The sequence below is a fragment of the Aulonocara stuartgranti genome (genome assembly GCF_965226115.1).
Source record: "Aulonocara stuartgranti genome assembly, chromosome: 2".
NCBI classification, from domain to species: domain Eukaryota; kingdom Metazoa; phylum Chordata; class Actinopteri; order Cichliformes; family Cichlidae; genus Aulonocara; species Aulonocara stuartgranti.
This window is the reverse complement of record NC_138940.1, coordinates 38,110,091-38,134,346: the sequence shown is the minus strand read 5'-3', so window position 1 is coordinate 38,134,346 and position 24,256 is coordinate 38,110,091. Positions and strand designations below refer to the sequence as shown.

The 24,256-nt window shown below is 39.3% G+C and overlaps 1 protein-coding gene across 6 annotated transcripts in view; it reads left to right on the top strand.

Annotated features, from left to right (window-relative positions):
* Window positions 1-24,256, top strand: part of enox2 (ecto-NOX disulfide-thiol exchanger 2) — a 192,725-nt gene that overhangs the window by 94,188 nt on the left and 74,281 nt on the right. Inside the window, exon 1 of one of the 6 annotated variants that reach the window (XM_082504501.1) lies at window positions 14,072-14,183. The exons of the other annotated variants lie outside the window; for them this stretch is intronic. The gene's annotated coding sequence lies outside the window, so the exon portion shown is untranslated. Of the gene's footprint in view, window positions 1-14,071; window positions 14,184-24,256 lie in introns of those variants that run through there. 6 annotated transcript variants of the gene reach the window in all.

Genomic DNA, 24,256 nt, shown 5'->3' with positions numbered 1-24,256 from the left:
ACCGTGCATTCACAGCAGAAACTGAGAATATTTAATGCATTGTTCTGCTGTCATGTTTAAGTCACATTAGACGAGGCAGAAATGTTCAGTATATTCAAAAAGTGCTCAGAGCAACAGTGGTAACAGTGTATAGAGTTATAGTTTTACGGTTACAGTATTTTGGCTCTGTGTAACTTGGTAATTCTGCACAAAGTTATTTATAGTATTATATTTATATTTGCCATTCTCTGAGAACTTGGTTTCTCCAGTATTACATAATACAAGGATGTGATCTTATACAGCCTGGGAACTCAACAGCAAGTGGCCTCAAGGGGCAATGGACAGTTTTTCAGAGCTTCCAGTGTAACCAGAGGATATCCTGGTCGAGAATTTCTATTTCTGCCTGTCAAAAAAGCAAAAGGAGATTTATTTATTTTTCTCATCCAGCTGAAGGGCCCATGAGCTGATGTGGTGGTAAGGCATCCATCATCCCTCCATCCAACGCTCTACAGTTCACAAGAATCATAAGAATAAGCCTTATTCTCCCACATGGGAAATTTGTCTTGGGTAAACGGTGCTACACATAGCTGGATTATGCAAATCCAGCTATGTGTTCCTACAGCATTTTGCTACGAATGCTGTAGGAAAATCACCGCTTTTCCTACAGCATTCGTCCGATTTTTTTATTTATTAATTTTTTTTCTTTGTGAAACTCACCTGATGAATCTTCCTTCAAATTGTGCCCAGGGTTAAGATCGTATAAAATGGAAAAGTGGCTGTTATTTTACGTGTGGATGTCCATTTTCATAGGAATCTCAACTATTTTTAGAGTCTTGGTCAGATTTTCTGAAATGAGATTCTAATTTGTTTCGGATATAACACTTGCAAGCTTCCTTGACTCCTCTATGGACTTAAGTCCTCATTATTTTGTGCAGTACAGTCAAGCAGTGACAACAGAACTTGACACTTTCTTTCTGTACTTGACACATTACAATAATCTGTGAGTTGCAATGGATCATTAGCTACTTTGTCATTCTCTAACCAAAGGTTGCTCAAACATAGTCTATTTTTGGAGATTTGATCTCGTATATTACAGTAATACTCAGTAATAATTGTTAATCATCAAAAGAACAGTTCTTAGAAATCACGAGTGTGCGTAAATTTCAGATTGTAAATAATATAGAGGACTGATCGTATTGCTATATACCTTTTACCAGTTTTTGCCATATTAAGTTACCTGCTGAAGCATTATTGCAGCACCGCACTAACATTGTACAGGAGCAGCCCACATTGTGTTGAAATTCCCAGTAATTCTTTTTTATGATCTGTCATTTACTTGGTGATATAGAGGAGCACTGGTTACCTCTTATGTTTGACCTCATCCCATTGTCTAACCTGTATTGACACTTCTTCATTGACTTTAAGTGTAGGGGTCTTTGCATTGGAAGTGTCTTAGGTTGGTGTCTCTCACTGAAAAGGACCCATTCAGCGTCAGACTGTCTTTAACTAGTTTCTTCTTCTTCTCTTGACTTTTAACGTGATTCTGTTGGACTACATTGAGTCCAAACTGACAAATCACAAATCTAGCTGCCCCATGTGCTATTCCAGAATTAAATTGGCTACAAATTAGCTTTGACTTGGCCTGGTATGACCTGAGAGTCTGTCAGTTATTTCTGCCTTCTTGGTTGGAGCCCTTGCAGGACTAGCAGGTAAATGGTGGCCTAGAGCAGATGGAGCTGTGAATTTATCGGCTTCTAGGGTTGGATTCTGTCTGGCTTTTGATTGTCTTCACCTGGTCAGGTCCTTGAGCCCTCTGAAGCACTGTGACTCATTAACAGCTGTATTGACTGAGTCTTGTTCAGAAACTCAAATAGAAAGAGTTTTCTCATTACATGTACAATTCATGGTACTCTAGTGGCATTATACAGCAGCCCCCTCAAATGTTACACAGCAGAATTGTCTTTCACTAACTGATTTAAAATTTAGGGAATTAACAAATGAACTAACTGACATGAGAAATTGAAGTCATCACAGATTTGATGGCTTGCTTTGGAAAGATTTCATTTTTTCTGATGACATTTCTTTAAATCGTTAAATTGCCACACTAAGCAGACAGACACATAGGGGATGGAGCACTCCTCTCTTGTAAACAGTCAAAAAGTAACATTTGAAATTGATGTTCTGTGGACTCGGCCTTTAAATAGACACAGTTTGTCAGAGTCACTTCTCTCTCTGACTCGATGTGACTAACTCCATGTTTTTATTTACTTCAGTATGAAAAAGTTCCAGAGAAATTAAGTTCAGTGAACATCATATCACTTGGGAGGTCATTACCAGTTGGTTATTACAAAAACGAGATTATTGTTGAGCTTCTCTGTGCCCAGTAAAATTTTGTTATACTTTATTTAGTTTTTAAATGAAACACTAACGCACTTTTTCCCCAGCGACCATTCCCTCTATAGTTCGACTACACACTCAGCCACCATGTTTGCTCTTTATTTTCTTAGTCTTCTCTGTTTATGTGCACCCACTCTGTGCGTGTGCCTGTCTTTTAACCATCCATAATAAGTGGTGCCTTAGGATTAGCAGGCGCACTGCACGGATCTTCCCTATACTGTTTGTTATCAGTTTTGCAACACAGCCAGAGATGCTCATTTCCCCTCAAGTCCTGCTGTGTTTAAGCTGCAGGTGGCGAAGAGAATGAGATTTTTAAAATGATGCTGCTCCTGTAGTGGAGCAGTTTTACCCTTTATAATGAATATAAATGTCAGTGTAGTAGCAACTGCACATGTTACATTGAATTATGTCGTGCCTGTTGCGCATGTTAATGTAATAGTAATGATAATCATAATTTGTGGAGCAGTTTCCAAAACAGTTTTGTGTGATTTAAAGAGAGCCAAAGTTATAAAGGCATTCTAATATTTTGTGATGTCAAACTAAAACTGAGTTACCAAAAAACCGAACAGCTGAAGGGGAAGATGGAAATCAATTTTATTTTTTAAGGTATTTCTGTTTAAGACTGTCTGTCATTTTTCAGGCCTTAAAATGAGGGTTTCCTCTGCTGTGGGGAGGCCCTGTCAACTCTGGTAATGAGGTGTGATTTCAATCGCAGCGCTGTGCCTCCAGCACTCTTTAACTAACATTCTTGATCTCATGCAGTCTACAGTGTGTTAGTGAGAGTTAACACAATACTAAGAAACACTCCTACTTAAAGGACTTTGAATTAAATGTGTTTTCATGTAACCCAAATATGTCTGACATGAGGACAAACTCGTAAAGAAAGGACTATTTGGATTGGCGAGTTTAGTTAGCATAGTTTGACATCTGTATGTCCGCTGCAAGCAGTGTGTCTGCTCATTGCAGTAACAAATAACTTTGTGTGGAAAACGCTCTTTGAAGGAGAACACTTACCCTTTGGCTGATTGGGTTTCAAGCACCCTTGTAACAAGGTTGTTTGACTGGGAAAAATATTGAAGTGATCAGAGGGGAGGTATATTTTCAAACCTAAGGCCATGCGTGTGATTTTTATCCGACGCATTTCCAATGCCTAGATTAAAGAAATGTTTTTCTTTTTATTGGTTTTTTTTTTTTTCATTGCATGAAAATCAATTAATTAAATTTCAACACGAATGCCATTTCACTAGCATTGTTTTAGCCAATAAAAGAACTGTGCTCTAACCGATCCAATCACGTATGCATTAACCTTTAGTGAGAAAGGAATTGAATAGAATCTATTGATTCTGCAGGAAAAAGGTTAATGCCATTTAGCCAAGGAAAATAAAAATACATGCTGCGCAGGTAGGTAGTGGTAACAATTGTCAGACAGCTTCTGCATCATAATCTGAAATATAGCAGCAAAATTATATGGACAGTATATATTATTGTATCCTAGTGGGATGTTATTAATGTTAAAAATGTTATTAAAATATATGTAGGTCTGACTTCTTTCTGTTAAACATGTATCCTACCTTTCTTTTATAGAGAGAACTTTATTACATATATTAAATATTCGACATGTGCAGATTTATCTATACAATCTTGCATCCTAACAACCATCAAATGGCTCAGCAAGTTTTCATATATACTATTTATACAACTACTGTTTGGAGAGGTTTCTCAGTTTCTGTGCCTCGCTGTATTCAGTCTTCAGTCTCCGTGAGCCTTAAGCTGAAATCGTACCTTTTGATGTATGCATATCCACACGGATCTATCTGATGTAAAATGCATCACCTGCCCGTGTCCACAAAGGTTTGGACGCCCATATATGTATGAATCTATGTCCCACTGTTAATACATGCAGACAGGAAGCTCAATATAAGTAGGAGTGCTTTGTAGCTTCCTGAGCCACCAAAGTGTTAGCTACAATAAAGATATGTTAAAACACAGATTTATTTTTTCCTGTGGAAGCAGGTGCATCTCTCTCATGTTGCTGAAGCTTGTCTAGTCAGTAAAAAAGAAACAAAAAAAATGAAGGTGTCCGAGCTATAACGGTAAACCTAGCTCATCTCGTCATCCGTCAAGGCGCTGCGCTGGCCAAAAAAATGCCTGGACTCGACTGCTTAACATAATGTGACGGATGTATTTGTGCTACGTAGTTTTGCAACCACAGTGATTTAAGTTTTGAAATCCTGACGAAGAACAAACCATCGCACAGCACTTTATTTTTGCCTCTGATAAACAGCTGAGCGCTATAAAGGAGAGTAGTGTTGACTAACCCGATGTCGTAACGTTTTTTTGTCATGCCATTTAGCCAGTACAAAGTCTGAGCGTGTAGTTCACACCCTGTCTTCTACTGTGGCCTGCTCGTGATAAATGGTTTCCACTCTGACTGTGTGGAGACTGTCTGGAGCTCCAAAACACCAGAAATAAACTTCCGTTCAGTAAGCTGAATGTTGAAAAGTGCTTTGTAATAGTTTTGAGAACTACAGGCAGTAGTATGCCTTTTTGTGGCCCTTTTTGGTTGTCACATGGGAGGGTAATGGATTTGAGTATAAAAGATGTAATGTGATGTCACTGACCCACCACTGGTAGGCAAAGGGTCTATTGGAAAGTAAATTCTGTAATGGGCTACTCAAGCTGTCGTGGATGACAGTCCATTGAGATATATGTCATTGTCCTGTAGAGGTGTATGTGTGCGGGTAAGCTGACTTGCATGGCGCGTGCTGAGGTGGGGGCAGATCTGCAGCGGGATGTCAGTCTTTGTGATGCCAAGGCCACACAGAAGATTTAGAGTGATGCTGATGGACTGGAGACACTAATGACAGATTGATGTTAAAAATAACTCATTAAGAGATTAACAGGATGCATGCAGCCATGCAGGGGAATTAAAGTGTAATGACTTTCTGAGTTCTGAAGTGATTGTTCTAGATTGAGCAGCTGCAAGTTTCTGAAGACAGATACTCTACGCACAATATCTACAGAGTATATGTGTTTTAACTCCAGGAGAGAATAGTGATTGAAATGCATGTTCAGCTCCTTATTCTTCTGGGACTCTTCTATTTCACTTGCAAAATAACAGTTTAGTTATCTCTACTCCTGCTGAGGGAAAGACGGAGAGTGCCATTGTGTCACTGTGAACAGTGTGTTCTTGCACAGTTATGTCAAGCAGCTTTTAGTATTTAGGAAACTGTTAATTACAGCAGTTCCAACAAAAAGACCACGTATACAAAGCGTCTGATCCAGGTAAACGTGCAGTTTCTAGATCTATTCCACTGATGATCGTCGAGCAAGAAAATTAAATTGATGTTTGTCCTCCTTTTTCCTTTTCCCATTTGTCATCCTTATATTTTTTTAATCATGCTGTCTTGCTCCCTGCCACTTTTCTTTCAGCTGCAGTGGTCAGGGATTTAGTGCCATTTCACCCCATCTTGCAAAGCCTGCAAACATGAGACCTAAATAATTCAGTGCCAGCAGGCGCTCAGCTCTGACGTGTCTCTAGACTTGCACTAAAGTTAATGGTAAAGCCTTAAGCAAGGTTCAAGCTCTGAAAGTATAAAAACAGAAATATTCATTTGGCTGTCATTTTTGTTCATGGTCAAAGCAAAAAACAAAACAAAACCCAAAAACCTGCATTGCTTTGCAAATGGTCCTCTCGGTGTTATAATTCGTGCAGTGTAACAAGAAAGGTGAACAATTAGTTGCTTCTTCATGCCTCGGCCTCGGGGAAATGACCAAATAAGTTTTATTTTGGGGCATTTTCCCATCCTTATAATTAGTCTTTTCTAAATTGATTTCTAATCAGCACATGCCCTGCAGGCTTAAATTTTAGAGTTTAGCAGTGAGCTACCTACAGCCCATAAAATGCTCAGTGTTCATTTTGGTATAAACTTTGATAAACAGTTAATTGATACAGAGAGAATATTTGATTTGGGAGTATTATTGCATAAAAACAACATAATGCTTTATCCAACATGCTAAATGCATTGGTTCTCCTAAAGCTGGAATAGACAGCATTTATTGGCAACACTTGACAATAAACCCAAAACATTTTCGTCATTATTTTGAGAAAGAACTACGCTTCTTCTTCTCCAGTTGGCTCTATTTTTAGGATTTAAAAAAATCTAGGCCATGACAGAAAACGTTGGCCAGTAACAGGTATTTTCAGATCTCGGCAGAGACGTACTATAAATTAGCATAATAAGCTGCAGCAAGATACATGCTTTTATAGACCGTAAGCTACAACAGTAAGGTGGTTAATGGATTCTCCAATTAACAGGCAAGTTATTTTCCCCCAAACTCAATACACTAAAAAAATATATGCTTCTCTTGAATTTCATGCCAGCAACATGTTTCTAAAACAGGGACAGGCGCATCAAGATGCTGGAAAACCAATTATTTTGCAACAGGTCAGCAGTGTGATTGGGATGTTCTTTTTTTTATATACCCATAGCGACAGAGTCTGTCACAAGTAAGGATGGGCTTTCGTAAGCAGCACAGAAGGAATTCATGGGCACACAGTTGCACAGTTTAAGAAGTGTTTTTGAACATGTGACTGCAAACAGTGTGAAGACCTCATCATCTACAGTAAATAAAAGAGGGCGTTGTGATGGTGCGCTGCCACCTTACTGCAAGAACATTCTTGTTTTGAATCTACCACATGGCTGCAGCCTTTCTGAGTGGAGTTGCTGGAAATGTGAGTTTTTCTGCACACTCTGGCTTCCTCCCAGAGTCCAGCGATATACACATGAGGTTAATTGGTGATTCTTAATTGGCCAGCAATTAGTCTGAGAGCAAATAATTGACTGTGTCTTTGTTAGCCCTGTGATAGACTGTCGACCTGTCCAGGGTGTACCCTGCCTCTCTCCTTATAACAGCTGACATAGGCTACATCCCCCGGTGACCCTGAATTGGATAAGCAATTAAAAATATGGACTACACATTAAAACATTATGAAATTTGGGGAATTTTGAAAAAAAAAACTTATGTGTGCAAGGGCTGACTACCAGTAATGAATAGCCATAATCTTCATCCATTAAAAACTTCTTTGTTGGAAATCGTTGCGTGGGCTCAGATGCTCTCCTGAAACTGATTCGGTGAACACAGTTCAGAGCTACATCCACAAATTAGAACTTTATCTTGTAAAGAAAAGACTCCCATGAAACAAAATCCAGAAACACTGCTCATTTTTCTGAGTATGAAAGCATTTTAGAAGTGAAGCTGAAAACTGTCCTCGAGTGTTTTCAGCACACAGTTCAAAAGCCTGCATCCATGACATTCATAGGGGTGCATTAGTGCACATGACATGTGTAAACTGAACATCTGTCAGGGTTCTGTTAACGTTATATATACATATAAAGGTTTGGGAGGAAAATATGCTGCCATCAAGATGATGTCGGCCATAAAATAAAATGGTCTTGGTGCTAAACTGCCATGCATTTATCCCCTACCGATCCATTCCCTTTTCCAACCCAGGTCACTGGAGAACTTTCATGGACACTGGAACAAGAAGCATACACCTTGGCACCTTAGAACATGTGGAATAATAATACAGAAAGCCTGTACGTTCTCTTTGATTTAGAACATTTAGTATGTTTTACCATTTAGCACAATACAGACTTTAAATTACAAAGCTGCTTGCGTCAGTGTCCCGACCGTTTTGAAAAGAGGGTTGTACATCTCCAGAAGAGGGCTGTAATCTACCCAGCACTTCCTCTGTATCTCAGCCCTCCAACCCCCATCCTCAATTTAGTTGAAATAGAAGCTGCCATTTCCTCCTGTTGAGTGCATGTTTCTCTAACAGAGAGGGCTGGCCTGAGATTCAAAGGCTCAGATGGTTCAATTACAAATGTAAAGGCAATTGAGAGGTTTTATCTAGAGTGTTTTTCATGAAGCCACCAGCGATTGTCAGATCTCTACATGTCTGAGATTGCTTAAAACACCAAAGAATAACGGCTCTCTCAGAAAGGTCGGATTACTAGATGAATTATTTATGCTGTCTATGTGGATGAGGTTTGTTTCTATTACAGCTGAACCAAAATTGCTTTACACAATCCTTTGGTGTGTTTTTTAAACTCTTTTAAATGGTACCAGAAGACTGTTGAACACACAGACCACAGTGTTCCTTCACCACATAATCGGAGATGAACATGATACAGGAAGTGGTATGTTTGGCTCATACATTCAGAGCTTGAGTTTCTTGGGAACCTAAGCAAAACAAGAAGGGGCGCAAACATGGAAAATACAGTTTGGACACGTCATAGTTTTCCTTGTTGTCTCGTTGCCTCCGTGTGAATGAAACTCCCTGTTTTAACCGGTATTGTGCTCACAGCAGGATGTTCATCACAGACGCTCCACAGCTCCACTTCTCTTCTATTAATGCCTCGCCTCGCCTTTCGCCCATTCCTCCTCTCCTTCGTCTTTTTTTCCCCTCTAAGCCTGAAGCCAGTTTAACTCAGCCACACCAGCTGCCTCTTACTGCCTGACATTATTGCCTCTTCTTCGTCATCCTGCCACCATCTTTCGAGAGAGTGGTTCAGAAGTAATACTAAAAAAAGAAAGATGAGTAATTAATCAATTATAAATTAGCCTAATTTATTTGACTAAATGTGAGCTGTCATCTGACTCTTGGATTCATAACGGCATGTAGGTTGTGTATGCTTCTCTAATTTGAGATTCGGGTAACGTGACGAATTTATCTTATGCATTTGCTCGGTTAGGAAGGGACCTCTTTGCACCTGAATCTTAGCAAATATCAGAGCATTTTAAAAATATAATTTAGACTGCGAAGGACTGACAGTTTGGTTGACGAGAGGCCGACAAACCGATGGTCACCAAGCCAATGAAACTGGATCAATCACCCATTCACACAACAGCTGGATCAGCTGTTTTCATAAGTTGCTTGTGACTGGCCGAAACAAATTGGTATTTTATATTCATTACAGTTGTAAACACAAGCTTTACAGCTGAAGTGTGGCCTTTTCAGGCTAGCGCTAATAAAACATCTTCGTCCAAAACAAAAATTCCCAGCGGTGAATCATTTGCTCAGTTACTGTTCCACAGAGCACAGATGCTTATTATTGAGTAACAATCAAATTATCTTGGATTATCGGATTTGGGGCAGGGATAGCTCAGTAGGTAAAGTGGTCGCCCCATGATCGGAAGGTCGGCGGTTCGAATCCACTTAACGGCTACCCTGAGGTACCCCTGAGCAAGGTACCGTCCCTACACACTGCTCCCCGGGCGCCTGCTTAGTGGGCTGCCCACTGCTTCACTGAGTGAATGGGTCAAATGCAGAGAAAAACAAGTAATTTCCCCATGGGGATCAATAAAGTATCCATTATTATTATTATTATTATTTGATTCATAGCTTGTGGTATAGCAGGAAAAAACAGGTCAGCTAGATCGCAGAATATAATAAGAAACATGAGGTTTACGGCATATTTATGATTCTTTTGTTGTTTTTGTGTTTATCTAAACATTGGTTCAAAATCTAAAGACAATCAGTTCACCGCTAATTTATTTTCTATTCAGCTGTTTTCTTCAGTACTCATGAATATGAGTTGTGTACTCCGTCATCCTTGCAGCTTCATCACAAGGCCTGTTCAGCGATACGCATAAAGTGCCACCCATCTGTTATTATTGCATGATTGTACCAGTGTGCGCACAGCCTAGGAATAGTTATTGATGTCAGAGCTTTTCAGTAGTGAAGTAGTCTATCTGAAAGACATTTCAGGTGCAGACAACATAGTAAAACATCAGAGAGAAGATATCCAAAGCAGGATTACTTTTTGACAGACAGTCCAGGGTCTTTCTCTTTTTTTGTTACGTTTGAGCAAAGTCTGAAAAACAAAAATGTCACGGGAGAGCTGCACTGTGGCTGATCACGTGCTCGGACTCCTTTGAAGAAACACGTACAGCATGTAAGTAAGCAAAGAAAAAAAGCCTTTAAACTACCCTTCTTCTCAAGGGATACGTGTGCTTCAAAAAAAAGTAAAGAAAACAAGTGTCTACATGAGGGTGCGTGTGTTTAGACCAAGAACAGATTCATGCAATAGATTCAGAAAGAATCAAATCGTTTCTACTTTAGTGAGGTAGATTTAATTGAAATTTATACAATCGCAATTTTGGTCACTCACTCAACACTCAAGCCCCTATAATAATTGAGTAAAGCTGCAATTACAGAAGTATTTGCAAATTTATTGAACTTCTTTTTCTCTTTTGAAAGCTAAATTTCAGTTTCTACTTGTGAAGTGATCTTTATTCATTTATTCGTCACCTTTTCCAATTTCTAAAAGACACCGGTCTTGCTGCTCTCTAGCAACAACTGGCAACACGAGCTCAAGATTACATCATGCAGGTACCTTTGGTCTGCAGTTTGAAAAGCCTGATGGATCAGAAGAAAGTCTGCTAAAATTCTGGATGTGTCTCTTTTTCTGTTTCTCTCACAAAGTTTCCCAGACATCTAAGAGGGGCAGATATACTCTGCACTTTCAACATCTTATCATAAGCAACCCCCTTCCTTAACCATGACTTTCTCTGCCCAGGGTTTCGCTGCTGCTTTTCCCTTTCCTTCTTTCACTACATCCCATATTCCTCTCCTAGTACGTGGAGGCGATAATCCTCTGGGTGGATGATTTAGATGATATGCTAAGGAGTTCATAAGCTTGTCTTTACCTGCATATATTTTGTACTGTGTGCGTAGGTTGTGCATGCTCAATCTGTACTGTATATTTATACAAGACTTTCATTTTCATATTGGAAATGTGGCCAATTTATATTCTTAATCCAATTATATGAGAAAAACATGGTTGTTGTCTGACTAGAGTTTCACAGATTGCATGTTGTGATCAAACCTTTGTTTTTGAAGTGTCACTTCTCATATGCGTTCTGGAAGATGTAGGGTTATTGCAGCATGATGATGATTGTATCAATGCGGCATTGGCTTTATCAACACTCTTTTGACGTTCTCTTCCTTGGCCTGACCTCCCCCTCAGGTAGGGAGTTAATAGGTTTAATCTAAAGTCAGCATGCCAGATGATTAGTGTTGTTAAATCCCAAACTATGTTGTAATGGCATCGACCGGAAAAGCGTTTTGAGTCATTTGTCAAAGCCACTGGAAGGGAAGCTCCCCTTTTTACATTTGCCAAGTGTGTCCACTCTTCCATCATACCTTCCTTCCTTTATCTTTTTCTCTGTTGACAGTTTCCTGCAGGTGCAATGAGACTTGATTATTAGAACGTTTCCTTTTGTCTAACTAAAAAGTAGAGTTTCAAGTGGCTGAAGGAGATGTGGAGACACTGCATGCACACGGTCAAAATGACGTGATTTCAGATAAAGAAACGTCAGCTGTATTCTCTTCACGACGAGTTTGTTGGAACCTCATCCAAAAGTGGTTCTTTAAAAAATATACATGCATGAAAACATGACCTGATAGAAAAAGTTGGTTCACTGCAGACAGAAACACGGTTTGTCCTTGCTTTCCTTTTAAACCTTTCTATTGGGGATCAGCTGTGAGTATGCAGTGGCATTGTGTTCAGTAACGCCGTACCACAATATGGTGCTGAAAATGTCTTTGTTGCAGCGTTGTTGCTATTCCAAGCCAGTTAAGGGGGTTTACAAAGGCAGCTCAGGTTTTTTGTCTGCCATGAGCTATGTGCTTCTGCGAGGGAAGGTATCTCTCATGGCTAGTCAACCATGCTTCCATTAGAAAAAAGATGATCTATTGAAATAACGCCAATGACCTCCATCCACCGAGCTTTACTAAAGAACGCATCAGACCATGATTTATTGAATGCTTCACGTCTCTGTGGAGGTCACTGTCTGCTAGAATCTTTTATATATGGTCTTAAAAACCCATCCATACTAATATGTGTCTCCCATTAAGTTTCACGACCGGTGATGCAGTTGATGACATACAACAGAAAAATGTCTATACCTCCAGCTGTTAGAGTGATAGTAAAAAGTGATGTCCTTTAATTTGTTTCGGTATTGATCATGTACTGTTGGCCTTTGTTTCGTTTATCAGTACCAGCCTGGGTATCTGTCCTTGAGTAATTCAAAAGAGGGGCCATTGCACTTACATGTACACATGTAAGATAGCTTCTTTTTTTTAATCTTTCTTTACAGAGATTGGCGAGCAAAGATTCAGCCTGCAACATATTTTTCATTATATACTGAAATAATCAGGTGTATAATGTAGTTTGCATAGCTTTCAATTATTTTTTTTTTGAATAACCATTTTCCACAGTCAATACAATTGACATTTTTGCTATATTTTAAAAAAATGAAAAGTCCAAAAATCATTTAGATTATTTTGTAACGTTGTAATTGGAACACTCAGTTACTGTAACCATGGTGTGACATGATAAGAAACCACAAATTCACCATGCAAAAAGAAACTTTTAAAGTGGTTTCAGGAAATTGGATGCTGTGTAAAAATGTCTATTAGAAAAAAGATTGCAATGATTTGAAAATGTGTGAAATTATATATTTAATTGAAAACAGTGCAAATTCGGCATACAACATGTTAGAAACATTATAAAGTTAAAAAGTGTAAAAACATTTCTGAAATACCAGTTGGACATCTAGACGTTTTTATCATTTTATGTAAGAAATACAAAACTTGCAACATCTTTTCTGGTTACAGCTTTTCCTCAGCTGTGGAACAGAAATGCAGAAGCATGTCGTCCATTGATCCCCACTGGAGTTTCTTGAACTTCCCTACGTCTTTCTAATCTTACACAGTAATTGATCTAAAGCCAGTGTGTTCCACAACCCAGTTTTATTTCAATTACTTTTTGATAGAGGTATAGAAGCACCTGTGTTCGTCACAGGATGTGAGACTTCTTTTTGGTGTGGGATGTGCACAAAACATGAGCATAGCTAAGCTGAACGGCAATGATGTGGAGCTCATGCTAGTCTATTTTGTCCAGTAATTTTAATAAAGCTATTTAAACACAAAGTTATTGCTTAGGAAAAAAAAAAGCAAGGCAACATTACTGCACAGTTCAAAGACTGAGGTTTCAATGCAGGCTTTAATGGGGGGGGTTAGCATTGTTTTTTTTGGGGGTTTTTTGGGGTTTTTTTTTTTTATATATTTGAGAATTTACCCTTACAATTTTAAGAACTTTTTTTTCCTGGCATTATGTCAGGTAGATTATTCTATTCCTTGGCTGCGTTCAAACTTTACCGAGCTGTGACCCCATGCGCAGAGTTACCTTCCAAAATATTTAATATATTCTTTTAGCTTAGGTATTCAGCGTGGACACCCACCCAGGGAAAGGTGAACGAATCCTGAAGCTTTCCAGTCATCATCTGTCAGAAGCCTACTAAAATATTGCAGCTTTCAGGAAGTGTGGAGTCTTTCTGGGAGGCTTGCTCTTTTGAAACCCTGCTATTCCTCCAGCCCTTCTTGTCACAACATTGCACTGGCAGTCGTTACAGTGACAAGCTCAAAGAAAGCTGCCTGGATGAAGAGGCGTGGCCAGATAAGAGCCCTGGCAAGTTCACTGAGCTGTTGACATTTCCTCACAGCAAGTCCCCTGGTTCTAATTGGCTACTGCTGATAAGATTCCCATGTTGTAATTGGCAGCTGCTGATAAGATGCTGTCACCTGCTGCAGTAGTCAGCAGCACGGGGAGATGACAACAACTCAGCAGTCAGTAGGCGGACAGGGCTAAATCCAGGGCCTGAACCTTGTTTTCCAGAGATTCTATTCCAATCTGGGGTTGGCGCTGGCTATGGCAATCGTGCAGACCAGGGAGCAGGTGCTTAAAGAACCTAAAAATGCGTCTTATCAATTCGTTTCTTAATATGAATGAAAATGCAGTTTCTCTGCCTTTTTTTTAAAGACAATCTGTCTCTGCCTGTGCTTATCTATGCTCTTGTCATTGCTGTGATAAGGGCTGCAGTAATTCCGAAAAAGCTGTATTTCTGTGTAACAATAACATCTGAGCACTATTTAAATCTAAATGGGTACAAACTGCTTTGTGGGTTGTTTCTGTCTGCTGCTAGGCCATTATCTTATGAAATCATATCCATATTGAACTTATCTGTCATAAGTGTTGGGTAGCAGGTTGTTCATGCACATTTCCATGAGGACAAGGGTAGGTTGTCTGGCTATTTATAATTCCTTAACTGTATCTAGGTTTTTTGGACATTGTGTGTAAACTGTAATGTTTTGAAGTAGACCATGGCAGACATAACAGAGCTCAAACAAGATTCAAAGAGATCCTGAACTACATGCCACAGACAACTGTGCTGCTTTCTGAGATATTAGGGCAGTATTTGTAGCCAAGTTATCCAGTTACTATCTCCCTGCTACTTCTCTGTGCTGATGAACAGTTGGTCGATTTCAGAAGCAGGTGCAGTTTCAGGGAATGCATCTCTGCTAAACCAGCCAAGTATGGCATAAAGATCTGGTGGAGCTGTGATATCAAAACTCCTCTTTGCATAAAAATGATTGAAAACCAGAACTCCAGAATTACAATTAAGACTACAATTTAGAATGTTTAATGGTTCAGTGTATAAATATCACAACTAGATTTCAGTAGATCAGAGCCAACTGAATCAAGTGCAAAATCCTATTCATTATGACAGGGCAACACTGGGGCTTCCACAGTGCCTGCTCCTGTGTATTTTCAATGCATTAGTTCTCAGTTTGTGGGAACATCACTTTGTTGGAACATGGAATTACACACTAATCAATGTGTATTTATGAGTACAATATTCTCTTTTCAATTAAATGAACTAAAAAACTTTTAATTGTGAAAATATCTTAAGGAAAGGTCCCAGTACTTTGGGGGCTCCATATTGTAGTGGATTACACATTTCAAATTCAAATTTTTTTATTTGTCACACACACACACAACCATACACAGTATGACATGGGGGTGAAATGCTTGTAGCTGTACAATGCCCGACCATTAAATGACAGAAGAAAAGTTTTACAATATTTACAATTTACTACAAAAATTTACAAATTAATTTAGGAATTTACAGTAAAGAATGTGCAAATAGCAGAAGAGATTATAAAGATAAGGATTATAAATTATAGGAATTATAGGATTATAGGAAATGTGTGGTGGTGCGTGTGGTGACGTGTGTGAGAGTCCAGTCTTATAGTGACGTGTTTGGGAGAGTCCAGTCCTACACCTGGTTCAGGCCCCGAATAGCCTGGGGGAAGAAGCTCCTCCTCATTCTCTCTGTTTTGGCCTTAAGGGAGCGGAAGCGCTTCCCAGACCTCAACAGTGAGAAGAGTCCATTGTTGGGATGGGAGAGGTCCATCATAATCTTCCTAGCTTTGGACTTGCACCGCTTGGTGTAGATGGACAGCAGGTCAGGGAGCTCTGATTGAATGATGCGTTCTGCCGAGCGCACCACCCTTTGCAGATCTCGTCTGTCCTGCTTGGTGCTGTTCCCAAACCAGGTGCAGATGTTTGACGTCAGGACGCTCTCGATGGTGCAGGAGTAGAAGTTCTTGAGCACCTTCAGTGGCAGATGGAAGTCTCTAAGTCTTCTGAGGAAGAAGAGACGCTGACGGGCTTTGTTAACCAGGGTGTTGATGTGACAGGACCATGACAGGTCCTGAGTGATGTGGACACCCAGGTATCGGAAACTGTCCACTCTCTCCACTGGCGTGCCACTGATGATGAGGGGTTTGTAATTCCTCGCCTGCTTTGTAGTGAAGCACATTTACTTAAAAAGCAAAAGGTTGCTGGTTCAGTTCCAGCTGAAGATGAATATCCCTTTTGGGCTGGTGTAAAACTAATTTTATTTGCTTTTAATCTCTGGTCACTTGGTTTTATAGACACTGGAACCTTTGTGGGGATCTTGATACAATCACCGTTACCAAAGAATGAGCTTATAAGGGAAGTATCTGATGTAAGGTACAGCTTCTGTATCGGTTCTTCGGTTTCCAGCAAATTCCATTGTCACTCACTTCCCTATTTGGCCCACCTGTCAACAGGTCAGCATTTGGGAGGTGTACAGGTCACCTACATGCACTGATGCGCAGTTAGGATTTTGGAGGATTGCACGGGTGCATGTCTGCAGAGGGTGAAAACCACTCTGTTTGCTATCCGAACAAAAATGTCTACACAGATGGACATATTATTCTGTATTTATTCTTATTGTATTCTAATTTTTGCGTCATAACTTTTGCACTGTCCACTTCCTGCTGTGACAAAACAAATTTCCCACGTGTGGGACTAATAAAGGTTATCTTATCTTATCTTATATTTGCTGGACCGTGAATCTTTACAGGTCCATGCTGTCATTAACAACGCTGAACTTAATTTGTCCAAGTTCCTGGGATAGTCATGTCACAAAGATTCACATTTTTTTCACCTTATCCCAGGTCTTTACTCATTCTTGTGCAGCTGACTGTGCTAAATCCGGGCCACTTTCTTTCTGTAGAAATTTTGGTCTATTTGGACATATCTCAGGCTATACTCATAGATTTAGCAGATGTTTTTGCTGGCAGAAGTAGCCTGAGGTCTCATGGGTATGAGCTGGAACTGCTGATAAAGACATTTTTGCACTATTGTGTCCTTAGCCTCAAAATCCAAGTAATTAATGCTTTCAAAACTCTGACTAAAGTTTCTACACTCCTCTTGACTTTACTTCCTTTCTGCCTTCCTTGAACTGCGGGCCATAGTTTCTTGCAGTCCGTATAATTTTTTTTGATTGATCTTCAGGAAGTAATTATGCTTCTGTCTTTATATACATAAGCGACTTTGCCAGGCAGAGTTTCCATGTGAAACTTGCTACAGCTCCCAGAGTTTGTCATTGTTTGTAGATGTCTCAAACAAATGCTTTTGCTCACAGGCACCAGGACGTCCAGTGTCACTGGAGTTCAGCTTCACAGTAAATTGTTATCTGTCAATCTTAAAGATTTGTTTCACACCTTTTTCTTTGCCTACTATTCTACCTAGCAACAGCAGAGAAAACACGAGTTTAAGGTTTATTGTTGACCATGTACACATAAAAAATTGTTTCATGAGGCACTTTTTTCTTATATTTTCTCCTAAAGGAAACTTTTTTTTTTAAAATTCTGATTGACGATTTCAGGTCAACGACCAAATGTGACTCAATAAAGTTTAGCGTTTCCATTTAACAAAATTTAACAAGAACAGTGTTGAATGCCCTTCTCTGCCTCTCTGATATCTCCTTACACACAGCTCTCTATTGACTATCGGTTTCAGTTTATTGCTATTGGTGTTTCTTTATATGGAGCCAGAATAACAAGCTGTCCATGTGGCCAATAATAGTCACACTTGGAATCACCTGAGTTACACTAATGAGTAAGTGACTGAGTGCGAGCTATAATTGCCATGGTAACCACTGACAACAAATTATTTGCCATCAAATTTAAATTCGTGTAAGTAGACTGGTGATCACATGGTTTGGTTTGAATGAAATCGATCATACAAATACTTGTAGTTGCTTAAAGCCTTCGCTGTCAACAAGTTATGAAATAATTGTGCCTGAACAATTTTTTCTCAGTGACTTTATGTAATTATAAAGATTTTACAAATACCAATGAAACGATATAAAACTGACTCTTTAAGGTAACTCGGTGGACATTCACTTTATCTTTAGGCTGAGCTGATGGAGACACACTGTCTGTCAGAGGCTTGTAATTGTTTCACAGTTTGCTTCAGGACTGTTCCAGCTGTTGATTAACCACGACCATCAAACGCATTTTCTTTCCAAGAACGGCATAACAAGCAATGGGGACCTAAAGCACTGTTACCGCAACAAAGAATGACAGTCATACAACTTTTTTTTGTTTTTTGTCTCAGGCCCTGGTCTCTAGTTCTGACAGTTTAAACTTCAAAGAAGAAAGAAAAGGGATTATATGAAGCACTTCAACTTGTTTTTCTTTCTCAGAGTTGTCAAGCTGTCCTTCAGGCATCAGTAACTACATTCAATTCATGTCTCTTGTACTAACCGAGGGTTTGGCTGCATAATGACTACTTTTTAAACAATGAGCTAAAGGCTTCAAATTGGGCACAGGCTGACTGCAAAGTATCAGTCCCGAAGCTTTGATTGGATAGCGGTCACCGCATTCACTTAATGCATCACAGTGTGTTATGTTTTAATATTCACTTATTAAAACTGTACTACCGTGAGAAGACATGTTTTATAGGTTTGGTTTTTATGTTTCATCTATAGCATAATCTCTTCCCTAACTCACATCCTCTGATCGAGGTCTACCTCTGGCTGCCTGGCATGTTAGCAAATTTTCTTTAAGCTTTTCAAATTTATTATTATATACTGTATATCTGCTCTATATAAATACTCACATAAATCTTTACTTAGGGTATCCTTTTCTCCTGCTTATCCTCTTGGGATGATGAAAGACATGAGCACTGACAGAACTGAGGAGATTAATAAGGCCCTCTGAACTTCACACTTGGTCACTCTTGAGATTTCTGCCTGTGAAACCTGAGGGTGGAAAAAAGGCTGCAGATTTCTCTTGACACTACCTTTGTTTTTAGGTTTTCCTCTGCTGTCATGCAACAGTTTAAAGAAGGGAGGGGTGGGGGAACCTTTAAGCTTGTGTTTCAGAACAATAAATAAGATCCATAGCTAATTGTGTGTCTGTGCAGTAAAGATAAATCAGGGTTAGAGGGGAAAGCTTTATTTGAAGGGCAGTAAACACCAGTATCATGTATGTTCTTTCTTTTTAACCCTCTTCTGTGTTGAGATGATGTTTACAACAGTGTTAAAGGGCACTGACTGGCAAATACAAAGAGGCGAAAGTGTTTGCATTCTGAAGGGAAGGTCTCAGAAGGCCATGATAGAGGCCATTGTATTGATTGTAGCTCTGTTTTAACAATTTAATTTTCAAAGTAATATCTTCCACTACTCTTCTTGTGCAGTGAGTAGCGGAAGGAGGTTCAGATTTTTAATTTAATCACCAAGAGGGTTATCATGTTGCACGTCAATAGGTTTCATAGTACATCCAGGAATGCCAGGCTTACTACTGCCTCTTGTCTGCAGTAGCACTAACCTCCAATAACTGAGCACAGAGAGATGTTTTTGGGGGTTTTTTGCCTTAGACTGTGTGCTTGACATCACATGTGGGATAGCTCAGTGGGTAAAGTGGTCGCCCCATGATCGGAAGGTCGGCGGTTCGAATCCACTTAACGGCTACCCTGAGGTACCCCTGAGCAAGGTACCGTCCCTACACACTGCTCCCCGGGCGCCTGCTTAGTGGGCTGCCCACTGCTTCACTGAGTGAATGGGTCAAATGCAGAGAAAAACAAGTAATTTCCCCATGGGGATCAATAAAGTATCCATTATTATAATAATAATAATAATAATAATAATAATAATAATAATAATAATTAGTACAATTGGGATTTTATGCATTGTTTTCCCCTAAAACTGGAGGCTTTCCATTTTTTTTCTTCCCCCCTTGTCCAAGTTGCCATCTGATCCATCCTCAGTTGGCAGCATTTTTCACTGATCCTTGGTTTTTGCTTTCTTTTGATTTGGCATCATGGTTTAGTCATTAGAGACAATTTCATACATATTATAGGGGACTAAGCCAAGGCAGAAACCACCAAGATGACGTTTTCTTTTTTTAATTAACGTTAGCGTTTCTTGAAGTTGTAGAATTTCAAAATACAGATGTGCAGTATGTGAAAGACATTTGACACATTTCCTTTGAACAATTTAAATTCTGACAATTGGTCTGCATGATTGCATTTTAACATGAATATTTTCACATGCCGATTAGTGGCACCTACTTTTTTTTGTTTCAGTTAGTTGGCCGTGGCAAACAGAGAGAGCTGGGAGTGTCAGAGACCGGGTTAGCCTCCCTTTACAAGAGTAGATTGTTGACTTAGCGATGTTCAGATGTCATTTTAATTTAAGAGTGGAGAGCCAAGGCCTACCTTTTCTGAACCAGAGGCCATCAATACAAATATTTAATGTTAAGTCATGCACTTAAAATTTAAACTTCAGAAATTTTAACTGAAAAGTTGAATTCAATTTCAGAGCTCTTCTCAGAGCACGTAAGTGTTTAATACTTACCAACTTTAGGACCTGTTAGAACCTAGATGAAGTCAGAAACAAATTCATAAATGTTGACTCCTCATTTTAAGGATATAGTAATGAGAGTGATGCTTAGCTACCTATTCTAAGCTCCTGCATTACTCTGCAGAGAAAACTCATTGCTGGGTCTGTTCTCCTTTGGTGTGTCTGTGAACCAGTGCGAGACAGTAAGAAGCTGTAGTGTTTAATGTTTTCTCTGTGGTATAAATTAAAGCTCTGTTGCATTATTCAGCTTTTGTTTAAAGTCGTGTTTTATTTCAGCTGTCTTACCTTATGGACTTACCTTTGATGTTGAGTTTAGATGAAGCTCAACTACTGTTGTTTCTCCGTGTACGTGATTGTTTTCAGGTGAACATACAGCCTCTGCAGGAGAGATCGAAGTTATACAAATTGCTCATAAGTAACATTTTGACACGATTATTAATGAATGAGAGAGTTCATTTAAAATGTACATGAATCTGGGTGTCTTATTTCATCAATGTCCATAATAATATATACATTAAATGCATTGACATTTCTGCTTGAGCAGAGTAATGTGAAGTAGAAGTAGATTAGGTCACAGGAAAGTTAAACACCATTTTTAATATCTAACGACACGTGAAAGCGCTCCAGGACTTTCCCCCCAATTACGTCTCACAAAAGGTCTCACTTATTTTCCCATTGTAATCAGCCAAGCAAACATTATAATAGTTTTTAATTGTTACCATTCATTCCTCTGTTTTCTTTACCGCTTATTCACTTAGGTCATCGAAGCCTGTCCCAGCTATCATCACGTCAGAAAAAGCTGATCTAAAATCTGATTAAAAGTATTGGTACTTTCAGTGCATGCTTACCAAATAGTAAAAAAATAAGAATAAATAAAAAGAAGAGAGAGAGCACTGTTACAGAGTCAGGGTGGCGCATTTCTGGTCTGACCAGAGGCGCTGTTTAAGGAGTACATGATCTGTGACTGCTCTCATTGGTACCTTACAGTATGTGTCACATTCATCTCTGTCACCCTGATGATTCTTACCAGAAGTGTTTGGCTTTTAAGCCACTGGACACCCAAACACAGACTCTCAGGAAAAACAAAAGAAAAACCGACACAGACCAGGCCACAGTGTCGCTGAGTGTGGTCAACCGGAACAACATCCTGTTTCTCAGCTACTCCAAGAACTCTAAACTGCCTGGAAATCTGTGGAGTCTGGTGACATGCAGAACATGTTGCTTGGATTTAGTGGTTCTTACTTTGCATTCCGGCGTATATTGAGCAAGGGGACAAATACTCGTTTATGCCAGACATGCAGAATGTTACATTAGCCATCTGTTTAGTTATCATAAAGGTAGCAGCTAGCGGCTGTGGCTAATTAATAAAACAATAACACTAATGTTGGAGGCAGTCCTGCCCATCTGTAACATTAATCGGTAGGTAAAGATTATTTGTAAAGCGCTTTGAAGAGATATATTGTTACAAAGTGATGTACAATCAAAATAATAACAGATTAAGAATATTAGAAATAAAATGGAAAGCTAAAAAAAGTGAGCAGGAATACAAAACCCCATAAAAATACACTAAAGGAAAGAAGACTGAAAACAGTGACTCAAGAAGTATCTCAAAAAAGACCTCCTTAAATATGAAAGCAGCGAACTGCTTTTTTAAGGAGTCCACAGAGTCGGCTAACCAAAGTTAGAGTAAACTCTGTGCCACAGGCTGAAAAGCTGCCCCTCCCGGTCACAACCACCAAGTTCTGAGCCCGAGTGTGTTTAATAGGAAGCTGAAATAATTTGGTACTCTGTATTTCACTACAGGAATTGTAAAGTAAATCCTAAAATCTACTGGGTGCTAGTGTGAAGAATACAAAGTAGAACTAATGTGAGCTTAAGAGGTGTTGATAGTTGGGCAGCAGCAGCATTTTGTATAGCTTGGAGGCAAGTAAGCGGTGATTTGACTAAGCTTATAAATAGGCCATTATCATAATTTAACAGGATAACATAATTATTTGTGTCCAAAAAGTGTTTCTCTTAAAGTCCCAGATGTGAAAACAGATGTGTACAGTGTGTATCATATCAACTCTGATTGCTCAGCAAGGAGCTGTAGTGCCAAGTCATAAGAGCAGCACTACGTGAGACAGCCTAAAACTCTGTCCTTTCTTGTTATGCACTGCCAAAGAGAATGTTGCTAATAATAATACTGCTGGAGATGCCCTACAGTTATGAGTGTATGTCTTTATTTTTTGCCCAGCATCAGATGACTTAAAAATAGTGCCACCGTTTATGCACTGATGTTATTGTTTGATTGTTTTTAATTGTTAAAAAGAATGCATAAGTGAATAAATAATACTTCTTAATTTTTTTGTCATTCCACATGTGCTATCAAAAATGACATCAGGCATAAGGTTGTGTCCTAGATATCGAAATCTGGCACTGTGACAACAGTAATAATAATAATAATAATAATAATAATAATAAATTTTATTTATGAGCGCCTTTCAAGTCACCCAAGGACACTTTACAATAGGATAAAACACTTAGTAAAACAATGGCAGAATAAGAACAATAAAATACAAGCACAAGATAAAATGAACAAACAGTGGATTCACAGTGAATATGCAGATTTGAATAGATGAGTTTTGAGTTGGGATTTAAACTGGGGGAGAGAACCAGTGTTTCTTATTTCAGGGGGCAGAGAATTCCACAGCCTGGGAGCAGAGCAGCTGAAAGCTCTGCTTCCTACGGTGGTGAGGCGGAAGGAAGGTACAGTAAGCTGGACAGAAGAAGAAGAACGAAGTGAACGGGCAGAACAGGTGGTGGTTAACAGGTCAGAAAGGTCAGAAGGAGCGAGGTTATGAATGGCCTTGAAGGTGAGCAGAAGAAGTTTGAAAATTATCCGGAACTGTGAAGTGAAGTGAAGTTCCTGAAGAACAGGTGATGTGCTGGTAGGAGGGGTTCTGGTGATAATGCGAGCAGCAGAGTTCTGAACCAGTTGAAGCTTATGGAGGGATTTTTGGGGGAGACCATGCAAGAGAGAATTGCAATAGTCAATACGGGAGGTAACAAGACTGTGTACAAGAATGGACGTAGACTGGGTGGAAAGAGAAGGAAGCAATCTGTTAATGTTACGTAGATGGAAGTAGGCAGAACGGGTGAGATTATTGATGTGAGATTTATAGGAAAGCGAACTGTCTAGGATGACACCAAGGCTCTTAACCTGAGGTTAAGACAGAGCTGTGACACGTGAGTTCACCGTTAGACACCGTGGCTGTTAAAGTTATAACATGATAACTTTAACTGGGCAAATGCAAACCCATCATGTCAAAGCTTCATTCCATGTAAAACTGCATATATCCTAAATTAAAAAGAGGAAATAATTATATGCCCTGCCCGCTATTTGTGGAAATATGAGAACAAAAGTAAAAAGATGTTGTAATGAACCCTCATTGTGCGTAGAGAAAATGCATGTAGGGTGAAGCATAGTTCATCTGGTTCAAGTAGTTTGTTATTTAAGCACTTAACTTTGTGTAGCACATAAATTGGTGGCACAGATCCCGGAGGATTTAATACCATTTTCACATTTTTCTTTTGCACAACTTGAAATGAGCAAATTGCCTATTACACCTCGCTCCTAGAGATTGATGTTCTTGTATTACTGCGTTTCTTCACATCTGTACCATTAGATTACCTACTCGCAAATCAGTATTTAACGACGTGACAGCTCGGCCAGCTTAAAATATTCCAGATTCATAGTCTCTGCCGCTGTCGCTCATACCCTCTCCAGGACACAGGAATAGGCGCT